Genomic DNA, 24,151 nt, shown 5'->3' on the forward strand with positions numbered 1-24,151 from the left:
CATATACACCATGGAATACTATGCAGCCATAAAAAAGGATGAGTTTGTGTCCTTTGTAGGGACATGGATGCAGCTGGAAACCATCATTCTTAGCATACTATCACAAGAACAGAAAACCAAACGCCATATGTTCTCACTCATAGGTGGGAATTGAACAACGAGAACACTGGGACACAGGAAGGGAGACATCACACACCGGGGCCTATTGTGGGGTGGGGAGGGATAGTATTAGGAGATATACCTTATGTAAATGACAAGTTAATGGGTGCAGCCCACCAACATGGCACATGTATACGCATGTAACAAACCTGCACGTTGTGCACATGTACCCTAGAACATAAAGTATAATTAAAAAAAAAAAAATGAGTTAATGGAGAAGGAACATGTGATTCAAATGTTTTGATCATAGCCATATTTACATAAATTGATTAAACTCTTCAGTTAAAATGTGAAGATGGACAATTTGCATTTTTAAAAGTAGAGAAACAAACAAAAACCACAGAGGAAAAAAAATCAGCAATATGCTATTTATATAAATCACACTTTATAAACACAAGAACATATTTGGTATTGTAATTTTTAAAAATGTATTGTGGCAAGTATTTAGTGGTATCTCATTTGGTATTAATTTACGTTATGTTTATTGGTCTTTGGGGTATCCTCGTTTTTGAAATGTTTCTTCAAGTGTTTTGCCATTTTTCTATTGTCTATTTTTTTATGTGTAGAAATTACATATTATAGGCAAAAGTGCTTTGTAAATAATTGTATGTACCAAGGATATATACTTTTACCTGTTAATTGCCTTTCTATCCTCTCAAAAATATTACAATTCTTATTTTAATTGCAATGTTTTAATATAACCTTATGTATTACTTGTTGGTATAAAAATCAGCATTATGGAAAAACTGTTTGTCCATGTCTCTAAAGCTTACCATAGGTCTACCCTATGACTCAGCAATTCCACTTCTAGGTAAATACCCAATAGAAATGTATGCATACGTTCACCAAAAGACATGTATGAAAATGTTCATTGTAGCATTATTCATTGTAGCCACAACTGAACATAATTTAATGTATATCAACAATATGAGTAAAAAAAAATGTTTTATTCACAATATGGACCATACCTGCAAAATTGCCACCCCACATCCAGGAAATATCAGTGCAGATAGAACCCCACCCTTTGTCCCCTGATCATGCAGGGGAAAATACATATATTTTCATATATATATATATATATATATATATAAATGAACTGTTGTTACAGGCAAGAACTTAAATACTTTTCACTTACACAATTTTAAGCAAAATAATCCAGGCCCAAAATACATATGGAATATATATGGTTCCATTCATACAGAAAATTGTAAAAGAGTCAAAACTCTTCTATGGTGTCAGAAGTGGTTGCTTTGGGGAAGGAATGGGTAGTAGTAAGGAAATATATGTACAAGGAGTGCTTTTGATTTCTAGTGTTCATTATCTTGAGCTTGGTGGTGGTTACATGAACATGTTCATTTTATGCTTTGTCATATAACTATGTGTTTTTGATTAATGCTCTTGCCTTTTTTATATGTTATACTTCAATTAAAAACTATTTTAAAAAATGGTTAATTGATGTTAACATTTGTCAAATATGTGGCCTCATAAATAGATAGGTATATGTTTTATTAGGCTATATGTTTTATTAGGCTCTGTACTCTTCTCAATTTCTGAATTAATTTAAAATAATAAGTAAAACTATTAATCATCAATCATTCTCTTGAAAGGATTAAGCCTTAAAGTGCAGATAATGTTACCTTCGAAGGTGTCAGTGATCAATTAGTTATATCAATTAATTTAATAGAATTTAACCTAATCCTTAATTGTACTTCTCTGCCCATTGTTTCACTCTGTTAAAAATATCTATCACATCATTATTGGAGTATATATTATACGTATATTTATACCTACCTATATGTAAATCTTTTTTTCTCCTCAAAATGATCATCTTTGTGGAGACCTGCCTCCTCTAGAAAGCATGTTCATACTCAGGACTTTTTGGGAAACTAATTCTCAAAGCTAAAGAAGCATTAATGCTTCTTAACTGCTGACCTTCTTATGGAATGCTAACTACTAATGAGCTAAGAATTCAAAAAAGGACAATGTCAGGCCAGAGAAATATAACACATTGCTTTTGTTTTTAAACATTGAAAAGAATATATATATATTTTTTTATTGCATGAAAAGATAATTATCTTAGTCTGTTTTGGCTGCTATAACAAAATACCATAGACTAGGTGCTACAAACAACAGAAATTTATTTCTCTCAGTTCTGGAGGCTACAAACCTGAAATCAGGGTCAGGTTCTGGTGAGGATCCTTTTCCGATTTGCAGACAGCTGAATTCTCCTTGTATTCTCACATGGCAAAAAGGGAAATAAATAGCTAGCTAGCTGGACTCTTCTTATAAGGCCATTAATCCCAATCTTGAGCGTGCTGCACTCATAATCTCCCAAAGGCCCTAATGCCATCGGATTGGAGGTTAAGGTTTGAATGTACGGATTTTGAGGGAGACAAACATTCAGCCCGTTGCAATAATCATTCATATTCTTATATAGTCTACCAATCTTTTTTTCGTAGGCACATGCTTATTTTTTAGAAATATAAGTATCTAATTATAAAACACAAGGCTATATGTAAATTGTCTTATAGTTTTCTTTTTTCACTCAATAAAGCATGAACTTTTTTATGTAATTAAGGTATGTATGATAATATTCCTTAATCCAGTGTTTCACAATCTTCAGAAGTATGACAACTATATAGAGTATAAAGGGAATATAATCTTTCTGTTGTGATTATTTATCTGGCACTCATGAGTGTTTGGCTGCCTTAGGGGCAATATGAAGTACTCATTATTAAGCTCTGTATTTTTACTTTTCTTATAAAATGGGCCCAACTCTACAGCAAACCTTGTATCTCTTCTCCATTTTAAAGAAATGCTCTGTAACCTCTAAAAACAGAAACCGAACTTGATCCAGGAGGGAGTAGTACTTTCACTGAGAGAGTTGCATGATAAGTGAGTCTTCAGTGATTTTCTGTTCTACTTGCCAGGGTTCTTACTGCCCCATTAGTGTTTTCTAATTTACCTTTCTCCTCCCGTCTACTGACTTCAGATTTCCTGTTTGTTCATTCGTTTGTTTTTACCCTGTCACCTCCCTAAGATCATGATGAGAATTGCTATGGAATTCACTTATATGAACTTAGAAAAACCAATCTCACTTCTTTCCAAAACTAACCATGGGGGTAAAATAGTAATCTAAAGTTATTCTTTGACTGACTTCTGCTTAATTTCTCTATTTACAATTTCAGTTTATTTTTAGAAGGCTTTAGAACTGATGATTACATTCTTTATGCTTAGCTTGACAGAAGGACAGATAAACTGGCTTACTAATACCACATTATTTTACTATTATAATAAATACATTTAAATTGTAATTTTAAGACAGTTTGTGAGTCAACCCAAAGGTCTCCATGTGCTGCTTCAAAGTGTATCATCTGCTTCAAATTAAACTATAATTTGGCAATCCTCTCTGGTAAATGTACAAAAAGCTAGTTACAGGAATATAACCTGAAAAGTTTAGTGCATTTTGGCAACAAAGAAAAATTATCTGTGGGTTTACTCTCAACTTACTTGATTCTTTTTGGTAGATTTAGTACATGGGTTATATAAGTGAAAATAATGAAAAACTAAATGCATATAAAGAAAATTCTGACCCAATGTGTAGAATATAATAGTATTATAGTAGTTTATAATATTTTTTGTAAGAAATGACATATTTTTTAGGAAATGAGAAATTCAAAATAATCTAAAATGGCACTGTTCTTTTTTGGCAATGATGAAATGTCTAAGTGAATTCTGAAAATTGGCTTTAGGAACTTCAAAGTTTCGTGTTATCTATGATGTGTTTCATTATTAATGCCCTGATGTAGCTGGCAATGTTTAGTCTAACTGTGTTTAAACAGCTTATTGTAGGAAACTTTCACTTGGGGTTATTTTTTCAGCCTCAGGAATATCTTGAGTCATTGAGAATTTTTCCTAAAAATCTTTACCAAGAGATAAATATTGTCAGATGAATAGTTGTATCTGATCTTATCTGTGAAAGGATAGATAAATCTAGTAATCTTACTTAATAATGATGATTGTGGTTTTCGTAAGTATACAGATATCAGGGAGAGCTGGTTCGTAATAGTCAATCTGTCCATAAGATGTTGTATTATCCCTGGGTGGTTAGGTAGAAGGAAAGAATTACTACGAGGTATCATATGTACCTTCATCTGAACAAGAAATGTCATTACCTTTGATCCTGCCTCACTGGGGAAAGAAAAAATGGACTGATGAAAAACTTGGTATAATTGGGGCAGGATCAGAGCTCCACAGCTCAGAGTCATTATTCCCAAAGAGAAATGAGTAATTTCTATCTCCTTCTCCTTCTCTCTCTCTCTCTCTCTCTCTCTCTTTGATTCTGAGCCAATCACTGTTCTAAGTGCTTTGAAATATTTACTTATGTGTGAGAGAGGTGAATTCACAATGGGAATAAACACTGCTTTGTTTTACATTTTAGCCTTGAAAAAATGCCAATGGTAACACAATAAATTTAAAAATCAGGAGACATGGGGGTTTGGGTCTAGGTAGAGAGTCTCTTTAACCATTCTTGAAATAATTGGCAGATCCTACCTTCTGCTATGAGCATAATATATTGTCTCTGGCAAAGTACTAGACAGCTTCTGGGAACAGCTGATAAGGAACAACTAGGAGAGTCAGGGGAATGAATAAAACCCAAATTTTGCTACTTTGCTTTACTGATCACTGCATCTTACAAGGGTGGCAGAACTCATTGGTTATTTAGGGAAGCCTCTCTGGTATTCAACAGAAAATGACTAATGTCCATCCTTTACCTTTTTTAGTTTATTTAATTTATTATACTTTAAGATTTGGGATACATGTACAGAACATACAGTTTTGTTACATAGGTATACACGTGCCATGGTGGTTTGCTGCATCCATCAACCCATCATCTACATTAGGTATTTCCCCTAATGCTATCCCTCCCCTCACCTTCCACCCCACAACAGGCCCCAGTGTGTGATGTTCCCCTCCCTCTGTTCATATGTTCTTGTTGTTCAATTCTCACTTATGAGAGAGAATATGCAGTGTTTGATTTTCTGTCCTTGTGTTAGTTTGCTGAGAATGATGGTTTCCAGCTTCATCCATGTCCCTGCAATGGACATGAACTCATCCTTTTTATGGCTGCATAGTATTCCATGGCATATATGTGTCACATTTTCTTTATCCAGTCTATCATTAATGAGCACTGGGGTTGGTTCCAAGTCTTTGCTACTGTGAACAGTGCTTTATTAAACATATGTGTGAATGTGTCTTTATAGCAGAATTATTTATAATCCTTTGGGTATATATCCAGTAATGGGATTGCTGGATCAAATGGTATTTCTGGTTCTAAATCCCTGAGGAATCACCACACTGTCTTCCACAACGGTTGAACTAATTTATGCTCCTACCAGCAGTGTAAAAGCATTCCTATTTCTCCACATCCTCTCCAGCATCTGTTGTTCCCTGACTTTTTAATGATTGCCATTCTAACTGGAGTGAGATGGTATCTCATGGTGGTTTTAATGTGCATTTCTTTAATGACCAGTAATAATGAGCTTTTTTTCATATGTTTGCTGGCTACATAAATGTCTTCTTTTGAGAATTGTTCATATACTTTGCCCAATTTTTGATGGGGTTGTTTTTCTCTTGTAAATTTATTTAAGTTTTTTGTATATTATGGATATTAGCCCTTAGTCAGATGGATAGATTGCAAAAATTCTCTCCAATTCTGTAGGTTGTCTGTTCACTCTAATGATACTTTCTTTTGCTTTGCAGAAGCTCTTTAGTTTAATTAGATACCATTTGTCAATTTTGGCTTTTGTTGCATCTTTTACTCTTATGGTAAGTACACTCTGGGTTCCGATTCCAAAGATACCCTAAAGTTACAGCTGGAATCAGTGACTATTTAAATGTTTGCAGCTTTTTTTCTCTCTCCAGCCCTCTAATGTGGGTTTTATTTTCTTCGTTAGTGATCATCCTTAATTGTCAACTCCTAGAAGGGATGAATCCTCTTAAATATTATGAAGTAAAGTTGAAATTATTTTAATGCAATAGCCAGTAACCTTCTCAGAGACTAGGATAATAGCAGGGTCACTAGGTAGGAGGACCTAGGGTTATCTTTATGAATGTTAATTCTGAAAACTACCAGAATTTGAAAAAAACAATCTCATTGACAAATGATTACAACGATCATGACCAACAATACTGTTTTTCTGCATTCTGGAGATTTTTAAGTAGTAGTAAAAATCCAGACACTTCTCAAAAAGACATACAAGTGGCCAAAAAACATACCAAAAAAAATGCTCATGATCACTAGTCATCTGAGAAATGCAAATCAAAACCACAATGAGATACCATCTCACTCCAATCAGAATGGCTGTGACTAACAAGTGAAAAAAAAACAGATGGTGATGAGGCTCTGGAGAAAAGAGAATACTTATACATTATTGGTGGGAATTTAAATTAGTTCAGCCACTGTGGAAAGCAGTTTGGAGATTTCTCGAAGAACTTAAAACAGAGCTACCATTCAACTCAGAATCTCACTACTGTGTACATACTGAAATGAAAATAGATCTTTGTACCAAAAAGATACTATTAACAATAGCAAAGACATGGAATCAACCTAGATGCCCACTGATGGTTGATTGGATAAAGAAAATGGAGACTCTGCAGTCATAAAAAGAATGAAGTCATGTCCTTCGCAACAAACATGGATGTAGCTGGAGGCCATTGTCCTAAGTGAATTAACACAGGAACAGAAAATTCAATACCACATATTCTCACTTATAAGTGGGACTTAAATATTGAGCACACTTTAACATAAATATGGGAACTATAGGCACTAGGAACTGCTAGACAAGAGAAGGAAAGAGTGGAACATGAATCAAAAAACTACCTATTGCGTGTTGTGCTCATAACCTGGGTTACAGGATCCATACCCCAACTTCAGCATCACACGATATACCCATGTAAAAGACCTGCACACGCACCCCCTTGTACCTAAAATTGAAATTTAAAAACAATTACAAAGAACAATAAAATACCTTAAAATGTGTGAATTACAAAGGGAAGACTAAGTCCCAAAGCAGTTTATCTGTGTACCCCAAGACTGCAAATAAATTTATAGAACAGTGCTGCCTGGTAGAATTTTCTATAATGATAGAAATGTTTTATGATCTGTACTGTCCAATACTGTAGCCACTGACCACATGTGGTTATTGAACATTTGATATGTGGCTAGTGAGATCAAGGAACTGAATTTCTTGTTTTATTTTAATTAATTTAAATGTAACTCTAAATGTATTAACATGCAGTTCTAAATCCCTTTTCTGAAATTTTCAATCATAAGTACTTCTGAATTATGACAAAATTTTACACTAAAGAAAATTCTTATATATTTTATATTATATACTATATATCATATTTTAAATATCATATACAAACTAAAAGAAGTTAAGGAAGCAAGTGCCTGGTTATATATAAATATATATATATGCATTTCTAAAATTATATTCAATACTATGCTTTAGAATTTTAAGTATTTTTCTCATTGGCACTACATTTTAATTTAAAAAAATTTTATTTAAGCTAAAACATGATAAAATATGGCTGTGCCAGTGTTAAAATAGTTTTAACTTGAAGTTTTATTTATTTACTGAGAGTTTATTTTTTGAAATAGATTTATGGAGATACAATTTACATATCATAAAATTCACCTATTTAACATATAATGTAATGTTTTTCAGTATATTTACAAACTTGTATAACCATTATAATAATCTAATTTTTAGAACATTTTCATCATCCACAAAGAAAACCTTGTATCCATTAGTAGTCACTATCTATTTCCCCTACAGCCAGCTTTTTGTCTCTACAGATCTGCTCATTCTAGGCATTTCACATGAAAAGGAATCATATAATGTGTAACGTTTTGTGACTTCAACTAAGTGAATAATTTCTTTATCCAAAATATATATAGCTTCACCTGAAAAAAACGTAAGTAAATTGGTTAAAAGCAATAAATTTCACTTAAAATAATGTCCAGAAGTTTCTGGAAAAGAAAAGAACATCCAATAAATGTTAATAAAATAAAAAATCTAATAAATGTCAATAAAGAGACATGTAATGATTAATAAAATGTCTACCAAACCAGTACCTAGAAACATAGTCCATAAAATATGTGTACTTTCCCTGAAGTCACTACAGCTGAAAGGTACGGAGTGCCGATACAATGATGTAAGGCATTGTCCTGGGAAACTTTTAATTTTTTAAGCAATGTTTTTCTCTCTCTCAGCATCCTTATACAATCTATCCTCATTTGCAGGTGCTATCTGTTCTGCCAGGGGTGTTCAGAAAGATCTCTTGGAGCATCAAATGTTCTGTTGTCCTTAGGGGAGGAGTCATCCTTTCCTTTTCTAATGATTTAGTCTTTTAGAGGGAAACAAAGACAGGTCTGCTTCTGTTCTAGAGTCTTACAATGTTTTAAGTGGACACTTCCTTTAGCTTTTGCCTACTGCTTCCTTCTGCACTCTTGCTTCTTTTACTCCTGGCATTCAGATATGTGCACATAAAGGAGCGATGAAGGAAAAAAGCATTCTATGGAAATTATGATCTACTCGGAATTTCTCCTCTTTTATGTGGAATAAGACCATACTACTGGGTCCATCTCCAGAAAGCATTTCCATCTAGAAGCCACTTTAAACTCTCATGTAAATTAGTTTCCAACAAGTCAAACTCCCCAGTTTGTCAGAAGTGTTCAGATATTTTGGAACACCAGATCTATGTTGAGTTCAACTGAAGCTGTGAAGTGCACTCCATTTCTCTCTGCTGCACCACAAGGCCCCTCAGAGAACAGGAATAGAATGTATCTGGTAGTGGACCAGATTCTACCACCCCAGGTTTTAGCTACTACGGAATTATCAGGTACTATCATTATCTTTTTTTTTTTTTTTTTTTTTTTTTTACATCTGTGATAGTAGTTCCCAATTCTCCAGAAGTTGAAAAGTCATCATTTTTCTCATATCCAATAAGTCAACTTCTTAAAACTCTATTTAAAGTAGAAATAGATATAGTCAAATGTTTGTCCAGAAAGTTTATCTTGAAAAGGGCTGTATGTCAGTAGCAACCAAACAACCAATGTACTTCCCTCTCCTTATGTTAAATTCAACATAATGGATCAAAAAACACTAAAACTTTGGGGTGATGAAAATGTTTTGGAACTTGGTACAGACAGTAGTTTTGAACCATTCTAAAGGCACTAAATGCCGTTAAATTGTACACTTTAAAATTGTTCATTTAACTTTATATAAATTGCATACCTCCAGAAAAAAAGATGCATGCAGAGTTAAACTATTCTGTGTTCTGATTACAGCAATAGTCCTCATTTTCAAATGAAATATTGAGAAGTATTTCACCAATATTTTGTAATCAGTAGTAGTCAAAGTATAAAATTTGTGAAGATTGATGTTTGTATAAATTAGTACTAATTCAAGGTTAGTCTTATTCTTAGAATAATATCATTCACATATTTGAATTTAAAATGCATTCTCGACTGGTAGAGAAAAAGTAGAGTTTTATCAGCTACCAGTTGTAACTGCATATAATCTGCAGTCTGCTTCACTCATCTAACCATCTTAGGGATAGAACTCTACAGGCACACCTTAGTAGCAGTGGGATATTTTCAAAATACTACTGTCCCTTTTAGCTGTGATTTTTTAAAATTTATTTCTAGACTAATTTTTATTTCACCCATGGATAAATAGCTAACAGGAAGAAGGCAGAAGCAGATGAGGCAGGGTGATTAGAGCATATACATTCACTTTCCCTTTCAGGGATAATAATGCTAGAAAATCTCTATAAGGCAAAACAGTTATAAATCACATCAAAAGTAGGCAAATTAATACAAGTAAAATTTACAAAAACACTCTTCATATTGATAACTGTGTTAAAAATCCACAAATTCAATATAGAGTCATTTTAATCATAAAAAATGATTTTGCTTATTATTTTATAGGAACTACTTATCTTCATTAATATTATCTGAGAGAAAAATCAAGTTTTATCAAAAGAAAATCCAACACTCTTTTAAATTCATGTAGCCTTATTTATTGTTTCTTGTAAACTTCTATTTTTAAAACTTGAAATAAATAATTTTATGACTTACAAGCTTACAGAATAGTTTTTATAAATATAATTTCAAAAGGGAAAATGCTTATAGGCCTCTGTCACACTTTCCCACAGATTTTAAGGTGATTTTATTAAAATCTGTGTATGTCATTATAGTATCACATGTATGGTTTTTAGGATGAAAGAAAGAGATTTAGAAAGTCAGAGTTAACACCATTATCCAAAAAGAACCAATAAATTATAAAGCTGTTTTCATTATTTCAGCAAACATTTGTTAACCAGCTATTATGTTTTCATTCTTTTCTGGTCCTGCCATTTGCATGTTCCAGTAAAATCATTCCTCCTTTTTGCCTTTCAGGGCTTTACACTACTTTTGGCCCTGAGATTCCCGATGTGGTAGTCATTTTCTATAATATCCCAAGTCAAGCCTTCTAGTCTCTCTTTTTTCTCCTGCCATCTTCTGCCTTCTTTCTTCCAAAGTCCCAATTTTATTAATGTTTTCAGCATAGTCATGTTCTTAAGAGGAAGCAACAACCCAAGCCCAAGAAGACAGCTTCTTGGTTCATCTAAGCCAAACATGGGCGTGTCGTTCACCTTCCAAAGTGATTTGCTTAGGCATTGGCTTGTGACAATCACAGCTAATAAAATACAGAGGAGGTCTGCCGGGTGGTTTCTGGGAGGGATTTTCTCACTCTTCAAATGGGACACAAGAGAGGCATGTACCCTTTTCTGCTTTTGAGTTATCTGCTTATGCCAGCTAGAATTGGGCAGCAATCTCAGGAGCTAAGGGGTCCCAGAATTAGAAGCTGTGGCAGGGCAGCTACATCGGAAGCAAATATTAAGAGAGAGACTGGAGTGCAATGTGTTTCTTAGGGATCCGTATCTGTGGGAGGAAGGGACAGGAAGCAGGACTGAGCTAAGGGAGAAGCTGAATAGTAATGCAGGTCCAATAAAGCCTCAGTCAACTCGGCACATGCTCTGGGCCAGTGTCAACCATAGAAATTGTCCTGCTTTGGGCTGAAATGGTCGTTCCTTTATACTCTGACTTTACTCAGTCATCTGAAGAGAGAGCATGACCCATGGCAATTCCCTATAGCCAAGACATACTGTCTAAAAAAAAAGCTGACAGCTGAGGCTGCCTATTGACTTCACTTCTCAAAAGCTGGGCATCAGGACCTTCATAGACGGGAGATCTTGGTAACACATCTTCCTGTCTACCATGGAGTACAAGCCAGTCCACTGAGAAGTTCATGTGAAAGATGGAAAATGCCTGAGTCCTTGTTAATGTCACTGATCCACTACATTAACCAACCCTGGAAATTTCCTACCTCCAGGCTTCTTGTTATATGAAATTATAAGGTTCAAATTTTGCTAAAATTTCCATGATTTGCAGCAGGAAGCATCTTACTTGATACACTGAAATTTGCATTGAGGCTCTTGACTTTCACAGACTTTTACAGAAGTTTGGGACAAACTTCTTCAGTCTGACATCGAAATATTTCTTCAGGCAGAATTCTATTACTTCTTCAATTGCACTTTCTGTGACCAAGACATGCTGCCTATTTTCTGCAGTTTTCTTCCTAGTAGAACGGGCTTAGACCCCATACCGGGCCTTGTGTATGTTCTGGGGAAGAAGAGAAGAATGGGACAAATTCCTACCTTAAGAAACTCAGGGGCATCAGGAAAATCCTGTTTTACCTTGAGTAAAAAATCGACATTGCTAGAGCAATAAATACATTTTAATGATAGAAAGTGTGTCCCATCTCCCTACATTGAATTTCATTTTTCTTACCAGTTAATCTAATTCTTATTAAGTATATATTCAAGATCTATTTCATTAGCTAGTTTTGCAAACTTTAGAAACCCAGTATCTCACTAAGCTTCAGTTTTCTCGTTCACAAAATGAGACATTTAGACTAGATTATCTCTAGGGCCCCTTCTAACTTTAAGATCCTACAATTCTATGAGCCATGTGTTCATTTCTGCTTATGACTTTCTGTTTCTTGAAGTACATTTTTGATAACAGCCACCAAATAATAGCCATCCAGACACTTTCTGTTTAAATTCCCCTTTCCCCGGATGTCACCCTGCGGGCCTCTGAATACCTCAGTGGAGCAACACACACAAGGGAAACTGACAGACAGCTCCCTTCTGAGCTGTCTTCCACTAAAATGGCTAATCATATCTGCTATGTGCAAGCAGCCATCCAGCCCCAGGCACAAAACAGAGGCTAGCAATAAAGCATTCCCCAGTGATGCCTGTGTTTCAGCAGGCTGTGAGCAGCAGAAACATCTTATTGCAGAATCTGTTGGGAACCAACTGAAGGAGACCCCTGTGTATTTTTTTAAAGGAAGCCATAGTTGTTTTTGTTTTGTTTCATTTTTTTTGTTTGTTTTTTGTTTGTACAGTCAATTAACCTTGATCTAGGAAATGAAATTGTATTTGTATTGGTTTGACTTCTTTTTGAATCAGTTACTTAGAAAGGAAACACTTACCTATTCTGGACACAGGAGGACCTCCCCAAAGTGCATTTGGTAAACAAGTCTTTGGCTCAATCAATAGGCAACTCACAAAAGAAGATATCTAAATGGCCAATAAATGTATAAAAAGATACTCAACTCCATGAGTACTCAGGGAGATGTAAATTAAATGCACAATAAGATGACACAATAAATTCACAAGAAATGTTTAAAATTTAAAAGAATGACAATGTAGAAGTTAGGAAGGTTGGTGAAAGTAAAAGTTGGAGCAATCATTTTGGAAAACAATTTGGAAGATTCCAATAGAGTTAAACATATGCTTCCCCTATGACCCAGTCAATCCTAGGTATATGATTAAAAGAAATGAGAAAATATAGTCACAAAAAGGCTTGTAGGTGAATATTGAGAGCAGATCTGGTAACAACAGTGAAGAGCTGAATGTAACCCAAATGTCTATTAAGAGGAGAAAGAAATGATACATTGGTGAATTTCAGAAATGTTATGTTGAGCAAATGAAACCAAACACAAAAGATTGCATACTGTATAATGCTACTTATATAATTAAGAACAGACAAAATGAATCTATGATTATAAAAGCCACAATAATAGTTTCCTGTAGGTGAGGTGGAGGACATTGACTGAAAAGAGGCACCAGGGATCTTTCCAGGGTACTGAAATCCTTCTAGGTCTTGATCTGGGTGGTGACTACACAGGTAGTCATATATTTGTGTGTACAGGTAGGTTTATAAAAATTTACTGAGCTATAACTTAAGATTTGTGCAATGTCTTCTAGGTAAATTATACCTCAATTAAAGAAAAAAACAAAAAACTTTTGTTCCCTCAATAAGGACAGATGAGGCCAGATTTATTTCCTCATGTAGACACTGTCCTAGAAATACTGCTTTTCTCCTCAAAGCAATCTTCCCAGGCAAACTGGACCCTGTTAGTACTACCTCACAATAAAGGAACATCTGCAGCCCAGACTGACTGGAATTGAATGGAGAAGTAAAAGGCATCACCGCCTACATAAACAGCTTTCAAATATCAAAAGATTTCTACGTACCACACACAGTGTATGTTATGATTTTTGATTTTCAAAACCATCATGCAAGGCAGTTAATATTAACTACATTTTCTAGATGAGAAAACCAATGCTCCCAGCAGTAAAGTAACTTTCCCAACTTAACACAACCACTAAGCGGTAGACCTGGGACTCAAACGGAGTTTCATTTGGACACAAATCCCAGATCTTTTTAATTTGTCCTGCCCCTTTTAGTGGGAGAAGTGCAGCAGGCCACATAACCCACCAGGAGATATGTCTTTACTTGTTCCCTTATGCTATTTTGAGGATGGTTTCACGGGCTTTGGATAAGGCTAGAGTGGGTCAGAGTGTAAGCACCTCAGGAGTGAGAGAAAGCTCCCTTGCATGAAGCGAGAAGAAATTAATGAATCGCCCAGGCTCCTGCTGGCAAAACATGGCCTTCACACCTGTTCAGAGGAAAAACGAGCAACAAAGCCTCCCCACCCCTCCCCACACACACACGCATGGACACACACACACACACAAACTCTAAAGTAAAGCTTAAAATCTTTGAGTGTGTTCCTAGGTGCTTCAGAGCATACGTATTTTTTTCATTTAAAAAATATGACGACAAAGTTTCCAACTATAATCCTTATTTTTCTCCACTCCAGGCTGCCAAGCATTCAGATCAAGGAATTTTTATGTCTGAAATCGTTTCAAGCCGAATAGTTCCTTAGGGATGGATAGGTGTGATTAAATCTGGCAACTCTTATGAACCTTATGAAAAGGACACCGAAATTAATGTCATTGTATTACCAATCTCTGTTATTCTACTCTTTGTGCCTTTAAAACAACTTTTAAAACATTATTATTAAAAATATATTGAGGCTTGGTGTAATTATAAACCCAAAGAAAAATAATGAAAGCAAAACATACCAAGTACCCATTGTAATTTGAACATACCACTGCTGCTTAAATGTATGTGCTAGAAAATACATAACAAAAGGCTTGATTTTTAAGTAAGGTTTATAATCTTTTGGTTATTATCTGGTGCTTAGGAAAACCCAATGGTAATAAGGAGCCCAAATTGAGTACTAACAGTGTCTTCTGGCTTATAAAAGCACAATAACAAAATACACAGAAGTGTGTCAAAAGCCTCATGCAAACAAATATGTAATCATTATACTAAGCTCACTACAAGTCTCATGAACTAGGATTGTGAATATGAGACTGTCTTAGTCTTATATGAGCTATAACAAAATACCATAGACTGAGTGGCTTATAAACAACAGAAGAATATTTCTCACTGTTCTGGAATCCGTGTATTCCAAGATTAAGGTATCAACAGAATCAACAGATTCAATGCCTCATGAGCACCCACTTCCCCATAGATAACTGTTTTCTCTAACATTGTGGCAGAAGGGGTGAGAGGTCTCTCTCAGACTTTTTTTATAAGGACCTTTTTATCGGGCCTTTTAAAAATAATCACATGCAGGAAGATTCTGCCCTCATGCACCCCCCAAAAGTCCTGCCAACCTCCTGATACTATCACTTTGGAGGTTAGAATTTCAACATATGAGTTTGGGGGAAAGGGGAACGCAAACATTCTGATCATAGCAGAACCAAACATATCTGAAGGAAAATCATCTAAAGTAAATCCTCCCATCAGACAAGTTTATGAAAATCAAATAATAAAATATAAATTGTGCTTATTTATTGGAAGTACTGTGTCACTAACCCCTGTAGATTTATGTTCTCAAAAAAAAGTATAGGCTGCTATAAAAAAAATATAGCTCAAAAATTAGGTCTGCCATTTACCAGGTTTGTGAGTTTGTGCTAGTCTTAATATGTTAAAGACTCAGTTTCTTATCTACCTAACAAATGTGATAGTGAGGATGAAGGAAATTAAATGCATACAAAGATAAATGCAAACGCGTTCTCACTTATTTGTGGGAGCTGAAAATTAAAACAATTGAACTCATGGAGCTAGAGAGTGGAAGGATGGTTACCAGAGGCTGGAAAAGGTAATGGGGAGGTTGAAGAAAGGGGGAAGTGGGGATGGTTAAGAGGTTCATAAAACAGAATAAATAACACCTAGTATTTACCAGTAAAACAGGGTAACTATAGTCAAAAATAATTTAATTGTACATTTAAAAATAACTAAAAGAGTATACTTGGATTATTTATAACACAAAGGGTAAATACTTGAGGCAATGGATGCCCCATTTACCCTAATGTGATTATTAAGCATTGTATGCCTGTATCAAAATATCTCATGTAACTCCAAAACATATACACCTACTATGTATCCCTTTTATTATTAATTTTTGTAAAAAAAGGATAAATGCAAAGGAATATTACAGCTACAGCTGCTAAGAATAAGAATGCTTTGTTTCCACAAAAGCTGAAGATGTCCTTCGGAGCACAAAATACTAAACCCATCTCCCTGACGTGTGGGTTGCAGCAGGCTTGCACATGAGACAGAAGACTACAAAACATTTTCTTTTTCTGATTATAGCCTTCATCTCCTAGGACCACTTGATCTTTGACCTCCAAGATACTTTAGGCAAACGAGAAAAACGAGTGACTGCCTACACTTAAAAACAAACCAGGAGATTTGAATAAATTAGAAATGTCTTTCACAATGTAATCTTCCACTTAGAATTTTAATTGCATTTTTGTACTGTATTTTAAATGGACATTATTTACAACTGACAAGAATCTGACCAGGCGAGTTGCAAGCTTCCAATATCCCACCAAAAGTTGATTCTTCCAAAATTTTGGAGCAATCTAGTATGCTTGGATAAAAACACAAAGTGTATGTTAGTTTGTAGCAGAGTATTTTATTATTTTCTTCTCTTCCCTTCCCTTTTGCTTTTTCACTCCATCTTTGGCTATATATATATATCTCAACACCTTTTCCGTCTGTGGGCCACTGTGTGGTTTTATCTATTTTTAGACAATCTCTTTGGTCTCGCCTATGTGATCAACATATCTGATTACATAAAAATATCCTCACCTGAACCCAGACATACCACCTCCCACAGATCCGGGAAGCTACCCACACAGAGACAAGAGGACATTAAAAATAAGCTGGCTGTATTGAGCTGGCCTGGCTCCTGCAACTTACAGGAACGAAGTGTCAGTTAGCAAGAACACTGAAAATTGCAGCCATTCATTCTCAGGCCATTTGACACTTTCAATCACCTTACAGATCAACGGCTACACAAGGACAGACTGAAAACTGTCACTGAGCTAGGAAACAAACCCGCAACCCTCCCTTTCCTCTATAAAAACCCACCAACTGGACTCACGGAGCCCAGGATGGAGGAGCACAGGTTACCTGGACTGAGAAAGTAGGGTATTTCCAAATGTCAGTATCTCATTAGCATGATTAGAAATAACATATGCTTGACTAAATTTAGGTGACTCTTATTTCATGATTAAAGTGGCTGCACTGCTACTCTTGACCATGGCACATCCTGCCTGCAAGAGGGGATGAACATAGCTCTAGCCTCCCTGATAATTGGCTTGCATCTTTACTTATTAGTTATAATGATAGCTCCAGAAGGTGTATCGTGAAAACAGGCTCATGGGGGTAAAATGCTTCAGGTTATGAGTCACTGGTAAATAACTATGTGATATATGTTTAGTTGCTTTCAGTTGAGAAACTGTATCTCTGGTAGTAATCTGATCCTTCTGATTCTTCTCCCGGGAGTTTATTGACTGGACAGTGGGGGATATCTGTGGGGATCAAGAGAACTAAATGGAACCCTCACATGGCTCAGACATCTTCTGATACCATTTTATAATAAATAGTGGAAGAGAAATCCTATACTCCACAAAGACAATGTGTTAGTTTCCTATTGCTGCTGTAACAAATTTCCACAAAATGAACAACTTTAAAAACAATACAAATAGATATTACAGTCCTGAAAGAAATAAATCTAAACTCAGTTTTCATAGGCTAAGATCAAGGTGTTAGCAGAGCTGCATTCCTTCTGGAGGCTCTAGAAGAAAATCTTTCCTGTCCTTTCCTAGCTTCTATAGCCTGTCTTCATTTTATGGTTCCTGCTCATGCATCACATCACCATTTTCCCTTGATACCACCTTCTGCCTTTGTCCCAGATCTTCTTATCTCCCCTTTGTAAGGACCTCTGTCATTGCATCAGGGCCACCTGGATAGCACAGTGTACTCTCCCCAACTTAATCACATCTGCAAAGTCCCTTTGCTCTTCAAGGTAGCATAGTCACAGGTTCCAGGGATAAGATGGGAACATCTTTGGCAGTATATTATTCAGCTGGCCAGTCATCAAGCAAACATAGTCCATTTTATGAAACTGTTATTCTTCATTGAAATTACACATTTAAGTATAAGAGAAAAACATGGTTCACAGAGTTTGGCTTTGTGTCCCCACCCAAATCTCATCTTCAATTGTAAAACCCAGGTGTTAAGGGAGGAACCTGGAGGAACAAGTGATTGGATCATGGGGGCAGCTTCACCCATCCTGTTCTCATGACAGTGAGGGAGTTCTCACAAGATCTGATGGTTTTATAAGTGTTTGACAAGTTCCTCCTTTGCTCACTTTTCTCTACCTGCTGCCTTGTGAAGACGGTAACTATTTCTCCTTCACCTTCTACCATGATTGCAAGTTTCCTGAGGCCTCTCCAGCCATGCGGAACTGCGTCAATTAAACCACTTTCCTGTATAAATTACCCAGTCTTGGGTACTTCTTTACAGAAAGTGTGAAAACAGACTAATACAATGGCAGAATAAAATACTTGCATAGTAGACAAAACTCTCTGGACTGTTCACATACATAACACTAATAGAAAACTTTATACATTTTAATGGCCCTGCATTAATTAACAGGAAAGCTTCACTTTTAATAACGCTGTATTAATGCAACAAGAAAGCTATCTCACAGTTTTCGATTTTTTAAAGTTTGTATTTCTGATTGCTGAGACTGTATTTTATCTTATGTATAACGTCCATTTTAGTGTCCTTTCCTGACGCTTTGCTTATGTTTTGTCTGCTTTTCTTTTGGGTTGTTCATTTATTACTCATTGAATTATATGTGTTTTTATATGTTCTTAATATCGAACTTATTCAGTATTAGATATGTTGCAGATGCCACTTTTCAGTCTATAAATTAACCATTAAATTTATTCATAATATTTTATAGCAGAATTTCTAATATTAACTTGGTCAGATTTATCCATGTTTTCTCTACACTATGTGCAATGTGTTATCTTTAAAAAATCCTTTCTACCCTCAGGTCATCAAAATTTATCCTATGTTGATTTTGCAAATCTGAGATCCTTTTTTTGTTCTTAAAAAATTATAACTATAATATTTTTATATGATCTAAGTAGTGACATAACTTTAAATCTGATAAGATACTCAACCAAATTTTCTAGTATTTCCCTAGGTGATTGTCTCCTTGGTAATTTGAACACCACCTCTAATCTGTGCAATTTTTTATATTTGCATCTGTTTTGAGTTTCTATATAATGTTCTGGTAATCTACTTGTCACTGTTTCAGCCACCGTATCTTTACAAAACAACAACAAGGTTTTACTATTGTAAGACTTGTCTCTTTTTTTGTTTCCCCCTTAAGAATTATTTCAACTTTTATTAGAATTTCAACCAAACACATTAATTTTAGAATTACTTTGTCAGGTTTCATGAAAAACCACTTAAAATTTCCATTGAAATTACGATGAACTTATAGATTAGCTTGAAGTGAATTATAACTAGTCTCGTCACTCCATCCACAAATGTAGCTAATCTCTAAACTTATCTCCTTTTATATGTTTTAAACCCTTAAAAGACTTGACATTATCTTCATAAAATTTTTCAAATTTTAGATTGATTTCACAGTACCCTGTCATTTGGTTGCTATTATTAATGAAATAGATTTTCCCGACTACCCTTTGCAATTGGCTATTCCTGGTATATGTAAACAGTATTAAATATTATATATTGATCCTTTCTCCAAAAACTTTACAGAGTTAACACTAATTTATAAATTTGGCTAGTAAATTTCTTAGATTACAATGTACAACTTTTTATCTACAAATAATGATAATTGTATCTCCTCCTTTTAAATAGCCCGCCTGCCTTCTTTCCATTTTTTGCTTATTGTGTAGGATGTGACTACCACTAAATTAAAGAACAATGGTGATGATGGTAGACCTACCCCTATTGTTTCTGATTCTAATTTGATTTGTCTTCTAAATGTAGACCACTAACTGTGATGTTGGTAGTTACCATGTATCAGATTGACATGATTTGACTCTGTGTCCCCATTCAAGTCTCATCTCAAATTGAAAACCCCATGTGTTGAGGAAGGAACCTGGTGGAGATGACTGGATCATGAGGGCGGTTTTCCCCATCTGTTCTTGTGATAGTGAGTTCTTACGAGGTCTGATGGTTTAAAAGTGTGGCACCTCCCCCTCTCTCTCGCCTGCTGCCATGTAAGACATGCCTTGCTTTCCCTTTACCTTCCGCCATGATTGTAAGTTTCCTGAGTCCTCCCCAGCCATGCAGAACTGTGAGTCAATAAACTTTTTTGTTTGTAAATTATCCAGTCTCAGGTAGTTCTATACAGCAGTGAGAAAAAGAACTAATACACAGGTTACGGACAATGCTTTCTATTTTTGTTTGGGATGAGATTTTAACAAGTATGTTACCGGATTATATTAAAAGCATTTTCTGTATCTATTTAGGAGATTACTGGACATTTTAATACATTTCTTTTTATATATTAATGAAAAGAGTACATTTGTTTTTCATGTGAATTATCCTTATGATTGTGGGATAAAATCTACCTATTTATTTATTTATTGAATTTATTTTGAGACAGAGTCTAGCTCTGTTGCCCAGGCTGGAGTTCAGTGGTACAATCATGGCTCACTGTAGCCTTGACCTCTTGGGTTCAAGCAATCCTCCCACCGCAGCCTCCCTAGTAGCTGGAACCATAGGCATGTACTACCACAGCTGGCTAATTTTTGTATTTTTTTGTAGAGACAGAGTTTTGTCATATTTCCCAGGCTGGTCTCAAACTCATGGGCTCAAGCAATCCACCCACCTCAGGCCCGGTAAAGTGCTGGTATTACAGGCATGAGCCACTGTGCCCGGCCTGTGTTGCTTTTAGACAATGTTAGATTTTAGTTGCTAGTGCATTGTCTAAGAATTAACATAAAATTTTTATCCTTTATACTCCTAGTTGGGTTTCAATATTAGTTTTATGATCCTAAAAAGAAGAGGATACATTTAACAAATACGGTGACTGTTCTGTGAAGCCCAGTAAAGTCAAACTGTGAAGCTTACTGAAGTCTGATTTTTTTATGTGGGACGAAAAAAAGGAGGAAGAGAGAATAGAGAGTTTAACTAAGTCACTAGTTCCCCAGCATTTGGTCTTATGACCGTTTTACATGCTTATAAACTCTGAGGACTTTAAAAAGTCTGTTTCTGCTAGTTATATCTATGAATATTTGCTATATTAACTTTAGTAAGAGACTATCACTTATATAATACTGATTTTCTGGAATTTTTTGAGAATCTCTTTGTGGCCTTGTAATAAATAAGCTTATACAAAGCTTAATAGGCACTAAAAAAGAATGTATATTCTCAGTGTGTTGGATGAAAGATTTTATATACATTTATTAATTTAAGCTTATTAATTTTGCTGTTCCATTATGGCATAGCCTTACAAACACTGTTGTCACTTTCTGTCTTCTTTATATGTTTCTAAATTTTCCAAAAGTAAAATTATTTTCATTTTATATGTCATAAATCCTGGTTAGGTTGTTAAATGCATAAAAGTCTTGAGAGTTATATACATTCTTAGCAGATGTTTTCTTTTAACATAAAGTGGTGTTCCTCTTTTATATTTTTGTACTAGACACTTCATATGTACTAGACACTTCAGCTCTTTATTTTAAAAATTTCTCTAGCCTTAGATTTTAGTTGTCACTTTTATTAACTCCATTTGGCTAGTTCTTTTTTAATCTTATTTAATGCTCTGTTTTAATAGGTGAATTTAGTGATTTTACTTTTATTGTATTACTGATATATTGGACCTTGACTGAATCTCCAAGCAGTTGTTGTAGCCTTTACTTCCACAGTGTGTACAGAAATACCAATACACTATTTCCTAGGCTAATATTTTCTCATTTGCACATCTCCTATTGTTTATTATCCAAGCTTCATATAATATATATACACTTCTCAATAAAATGCCTTGTCCAGTGTTTGCATAGAATAAAATTATGTTTCATCCACAAAACTCATACAATGTTTTTAACAAAATTAAGTATGGGAGAAATCTAGAGTTATTTTTCATATACATTATGAAATGGGATGACCTTGTCACTACAGATGTTCTGAAAAGCATTTGGAATGTCAAGAAAGCAGTTTCACATACTGGATGTCAATGGCACTGAGAAGACAACTTGAACATGTTACTGTGTAGAAGACTACTGTTTGTTAACAACCATATTAAAGTTCATAAGCAATGTGTATAGCATGGTTTATTATTTAAAAGCACATTGCCTTGATCTGTCTAATGTTGACAGTGGGGTGTTAAAGTCTCTCATTATTATTGTGTGGGAGTCTAAGTCTCTTTGTAGGTCTATAAGGATCTGCTTCATGAATTTGGGTGCTCCTGTATTGGGTGCATATATATTTAGGATAGTTAGCTCTTCTTGTTGAATTGATTCCTTTACCATTATGTAATGACCTTCTTTGTCTCTTTTGATCTTTGCTGGTTTAAAGTCTGCTTTATCGGAGACTAGGATTGCAAGCCCTGCCTTTTTTTGTTTTCCATTTGCTTGGTAGATCTTCCTCCATCCCTTTACTTTAAGCCTATGTGTGTCTCTGCACATGAGATGGGTCTTCTGAATACAGCACACTAATGGGTCTTGATTCTTTATCCCATTTGCCAGTTTGGGTCTTTTAATTGGAGCATTTAGCCCATTTACATTTAAGGTTAATATTGTTATGTGTGAATTTGATCCTGTCATTATGATGTTAGAAAGTTAACAAGGATATCCAGGAATGGAACTCAGCTCTGCACCAAGCAAACCTAATAGACATCTACAGAACTCTCCACCACAAATCAACAGAATATATGTTCTCAGCACCATATCGCACTTATTCCAAAATTGACCACATAGTTGGAAGTAAAGCACTCCTCAGCAAATGTAAAAGAACAGAAATTATAACAAACTGTCTCTCAGACCACAGCACAATCAAACTAGAACTTAGGATTAAGAAACTCGCTCAAAACTGCTCAACTACATGGAAACTGAACAACCAGCTTCTGAATGGCTACTGGGTACACAACAAAATGAAGGCAGAAAAAAAGATGTTCTTTGAAACCAATGAGAACAAAGATACAACATACCAGAATGTCTGGGACACATTTAAAGCAGTGTGTAGAGGGAAATTTATAGTACTAAATGCCCACAAGAGAAAGCAGGAAAGATCTAAACTTGACACCCTAACATCACAATTAAAAGAACTAGAGAAGCAAGAGTAAACACATCCAAAAGCTAGCAGAAGGCAAGAAATAACTAATATTAGAGCAGAACTGAAGGAGATAGAGACACAAAAAAACCCTTCAAGAAATCAATGAATCCAGGAACGGATTTTTTGATGAAGATCAACAAAATGGATAGACTGCTAGCAAGACTAATAAAGAAGAAAAGAGAGAAGAATCAAATAGATGCAATAAAAAAATATAAAGGGGATATCACCACTGATCCCACAGAAATACAAACTACCATCAGGGAATACTATAAACACCTCCATGCAAATAAACTAGAAAATCTAGAAGAAATGGATAAATTCCTGGACACATACACCCTCCCAAGACTAATCCAGGAAGAAGTTGAATCCCTGAATAGACCAATAACAGACTCTGAAATTGAGGCAATAATTTATAGTCTACCAAACAAAAAAAGGTCAGGACCAGATGAATTCACAGTCAAATTCTACCAGAGGTACAAGGAGGAGCTGGTATCATTCCTTCTGAAAGTATTCCAACTAATTGGAAAAGACAGAATGCTCCCTAACTCATTTTATGAGGCCAGCATCATCCTGGTACCAAAGTCTGGCAAAGACACAACAAAAAAAGAGAATTTTAGACCAATATCCACAATGAATACTGATGCAAAAATCTCCAATAATATACTGACAAACCGAATCCAGCAGCACATCAAAAAGCTTATCCACCATGATCAAGTGGGCATCTTCCCTGGGATGCAAGGCTCGTTCAACCTATGCAAATCAATAAACGTAATCCAGCATATAAACAGAACCAAAGACAAAAACCACATGATTATCTCAATAGATGCAGAAAAGGCCTTT

The sequence above is a fragment of the Mandrillus leucophaeus genome, unplaced genomic scaffold, assembly GCF_000951045.1.
Source record: "Mandrillus leucophaeus isolate KB7577 unplaced genomic scaffold, Mleu.le_1.0 Scaffold149, whole genome shotgun sequence".
Lineage (NCBI taxonomy): Eukaryota > Metazoa > Chordata > Mammalia > Primates > Cercopithecidae > Mandrillus > Mandrillus leucophaeus.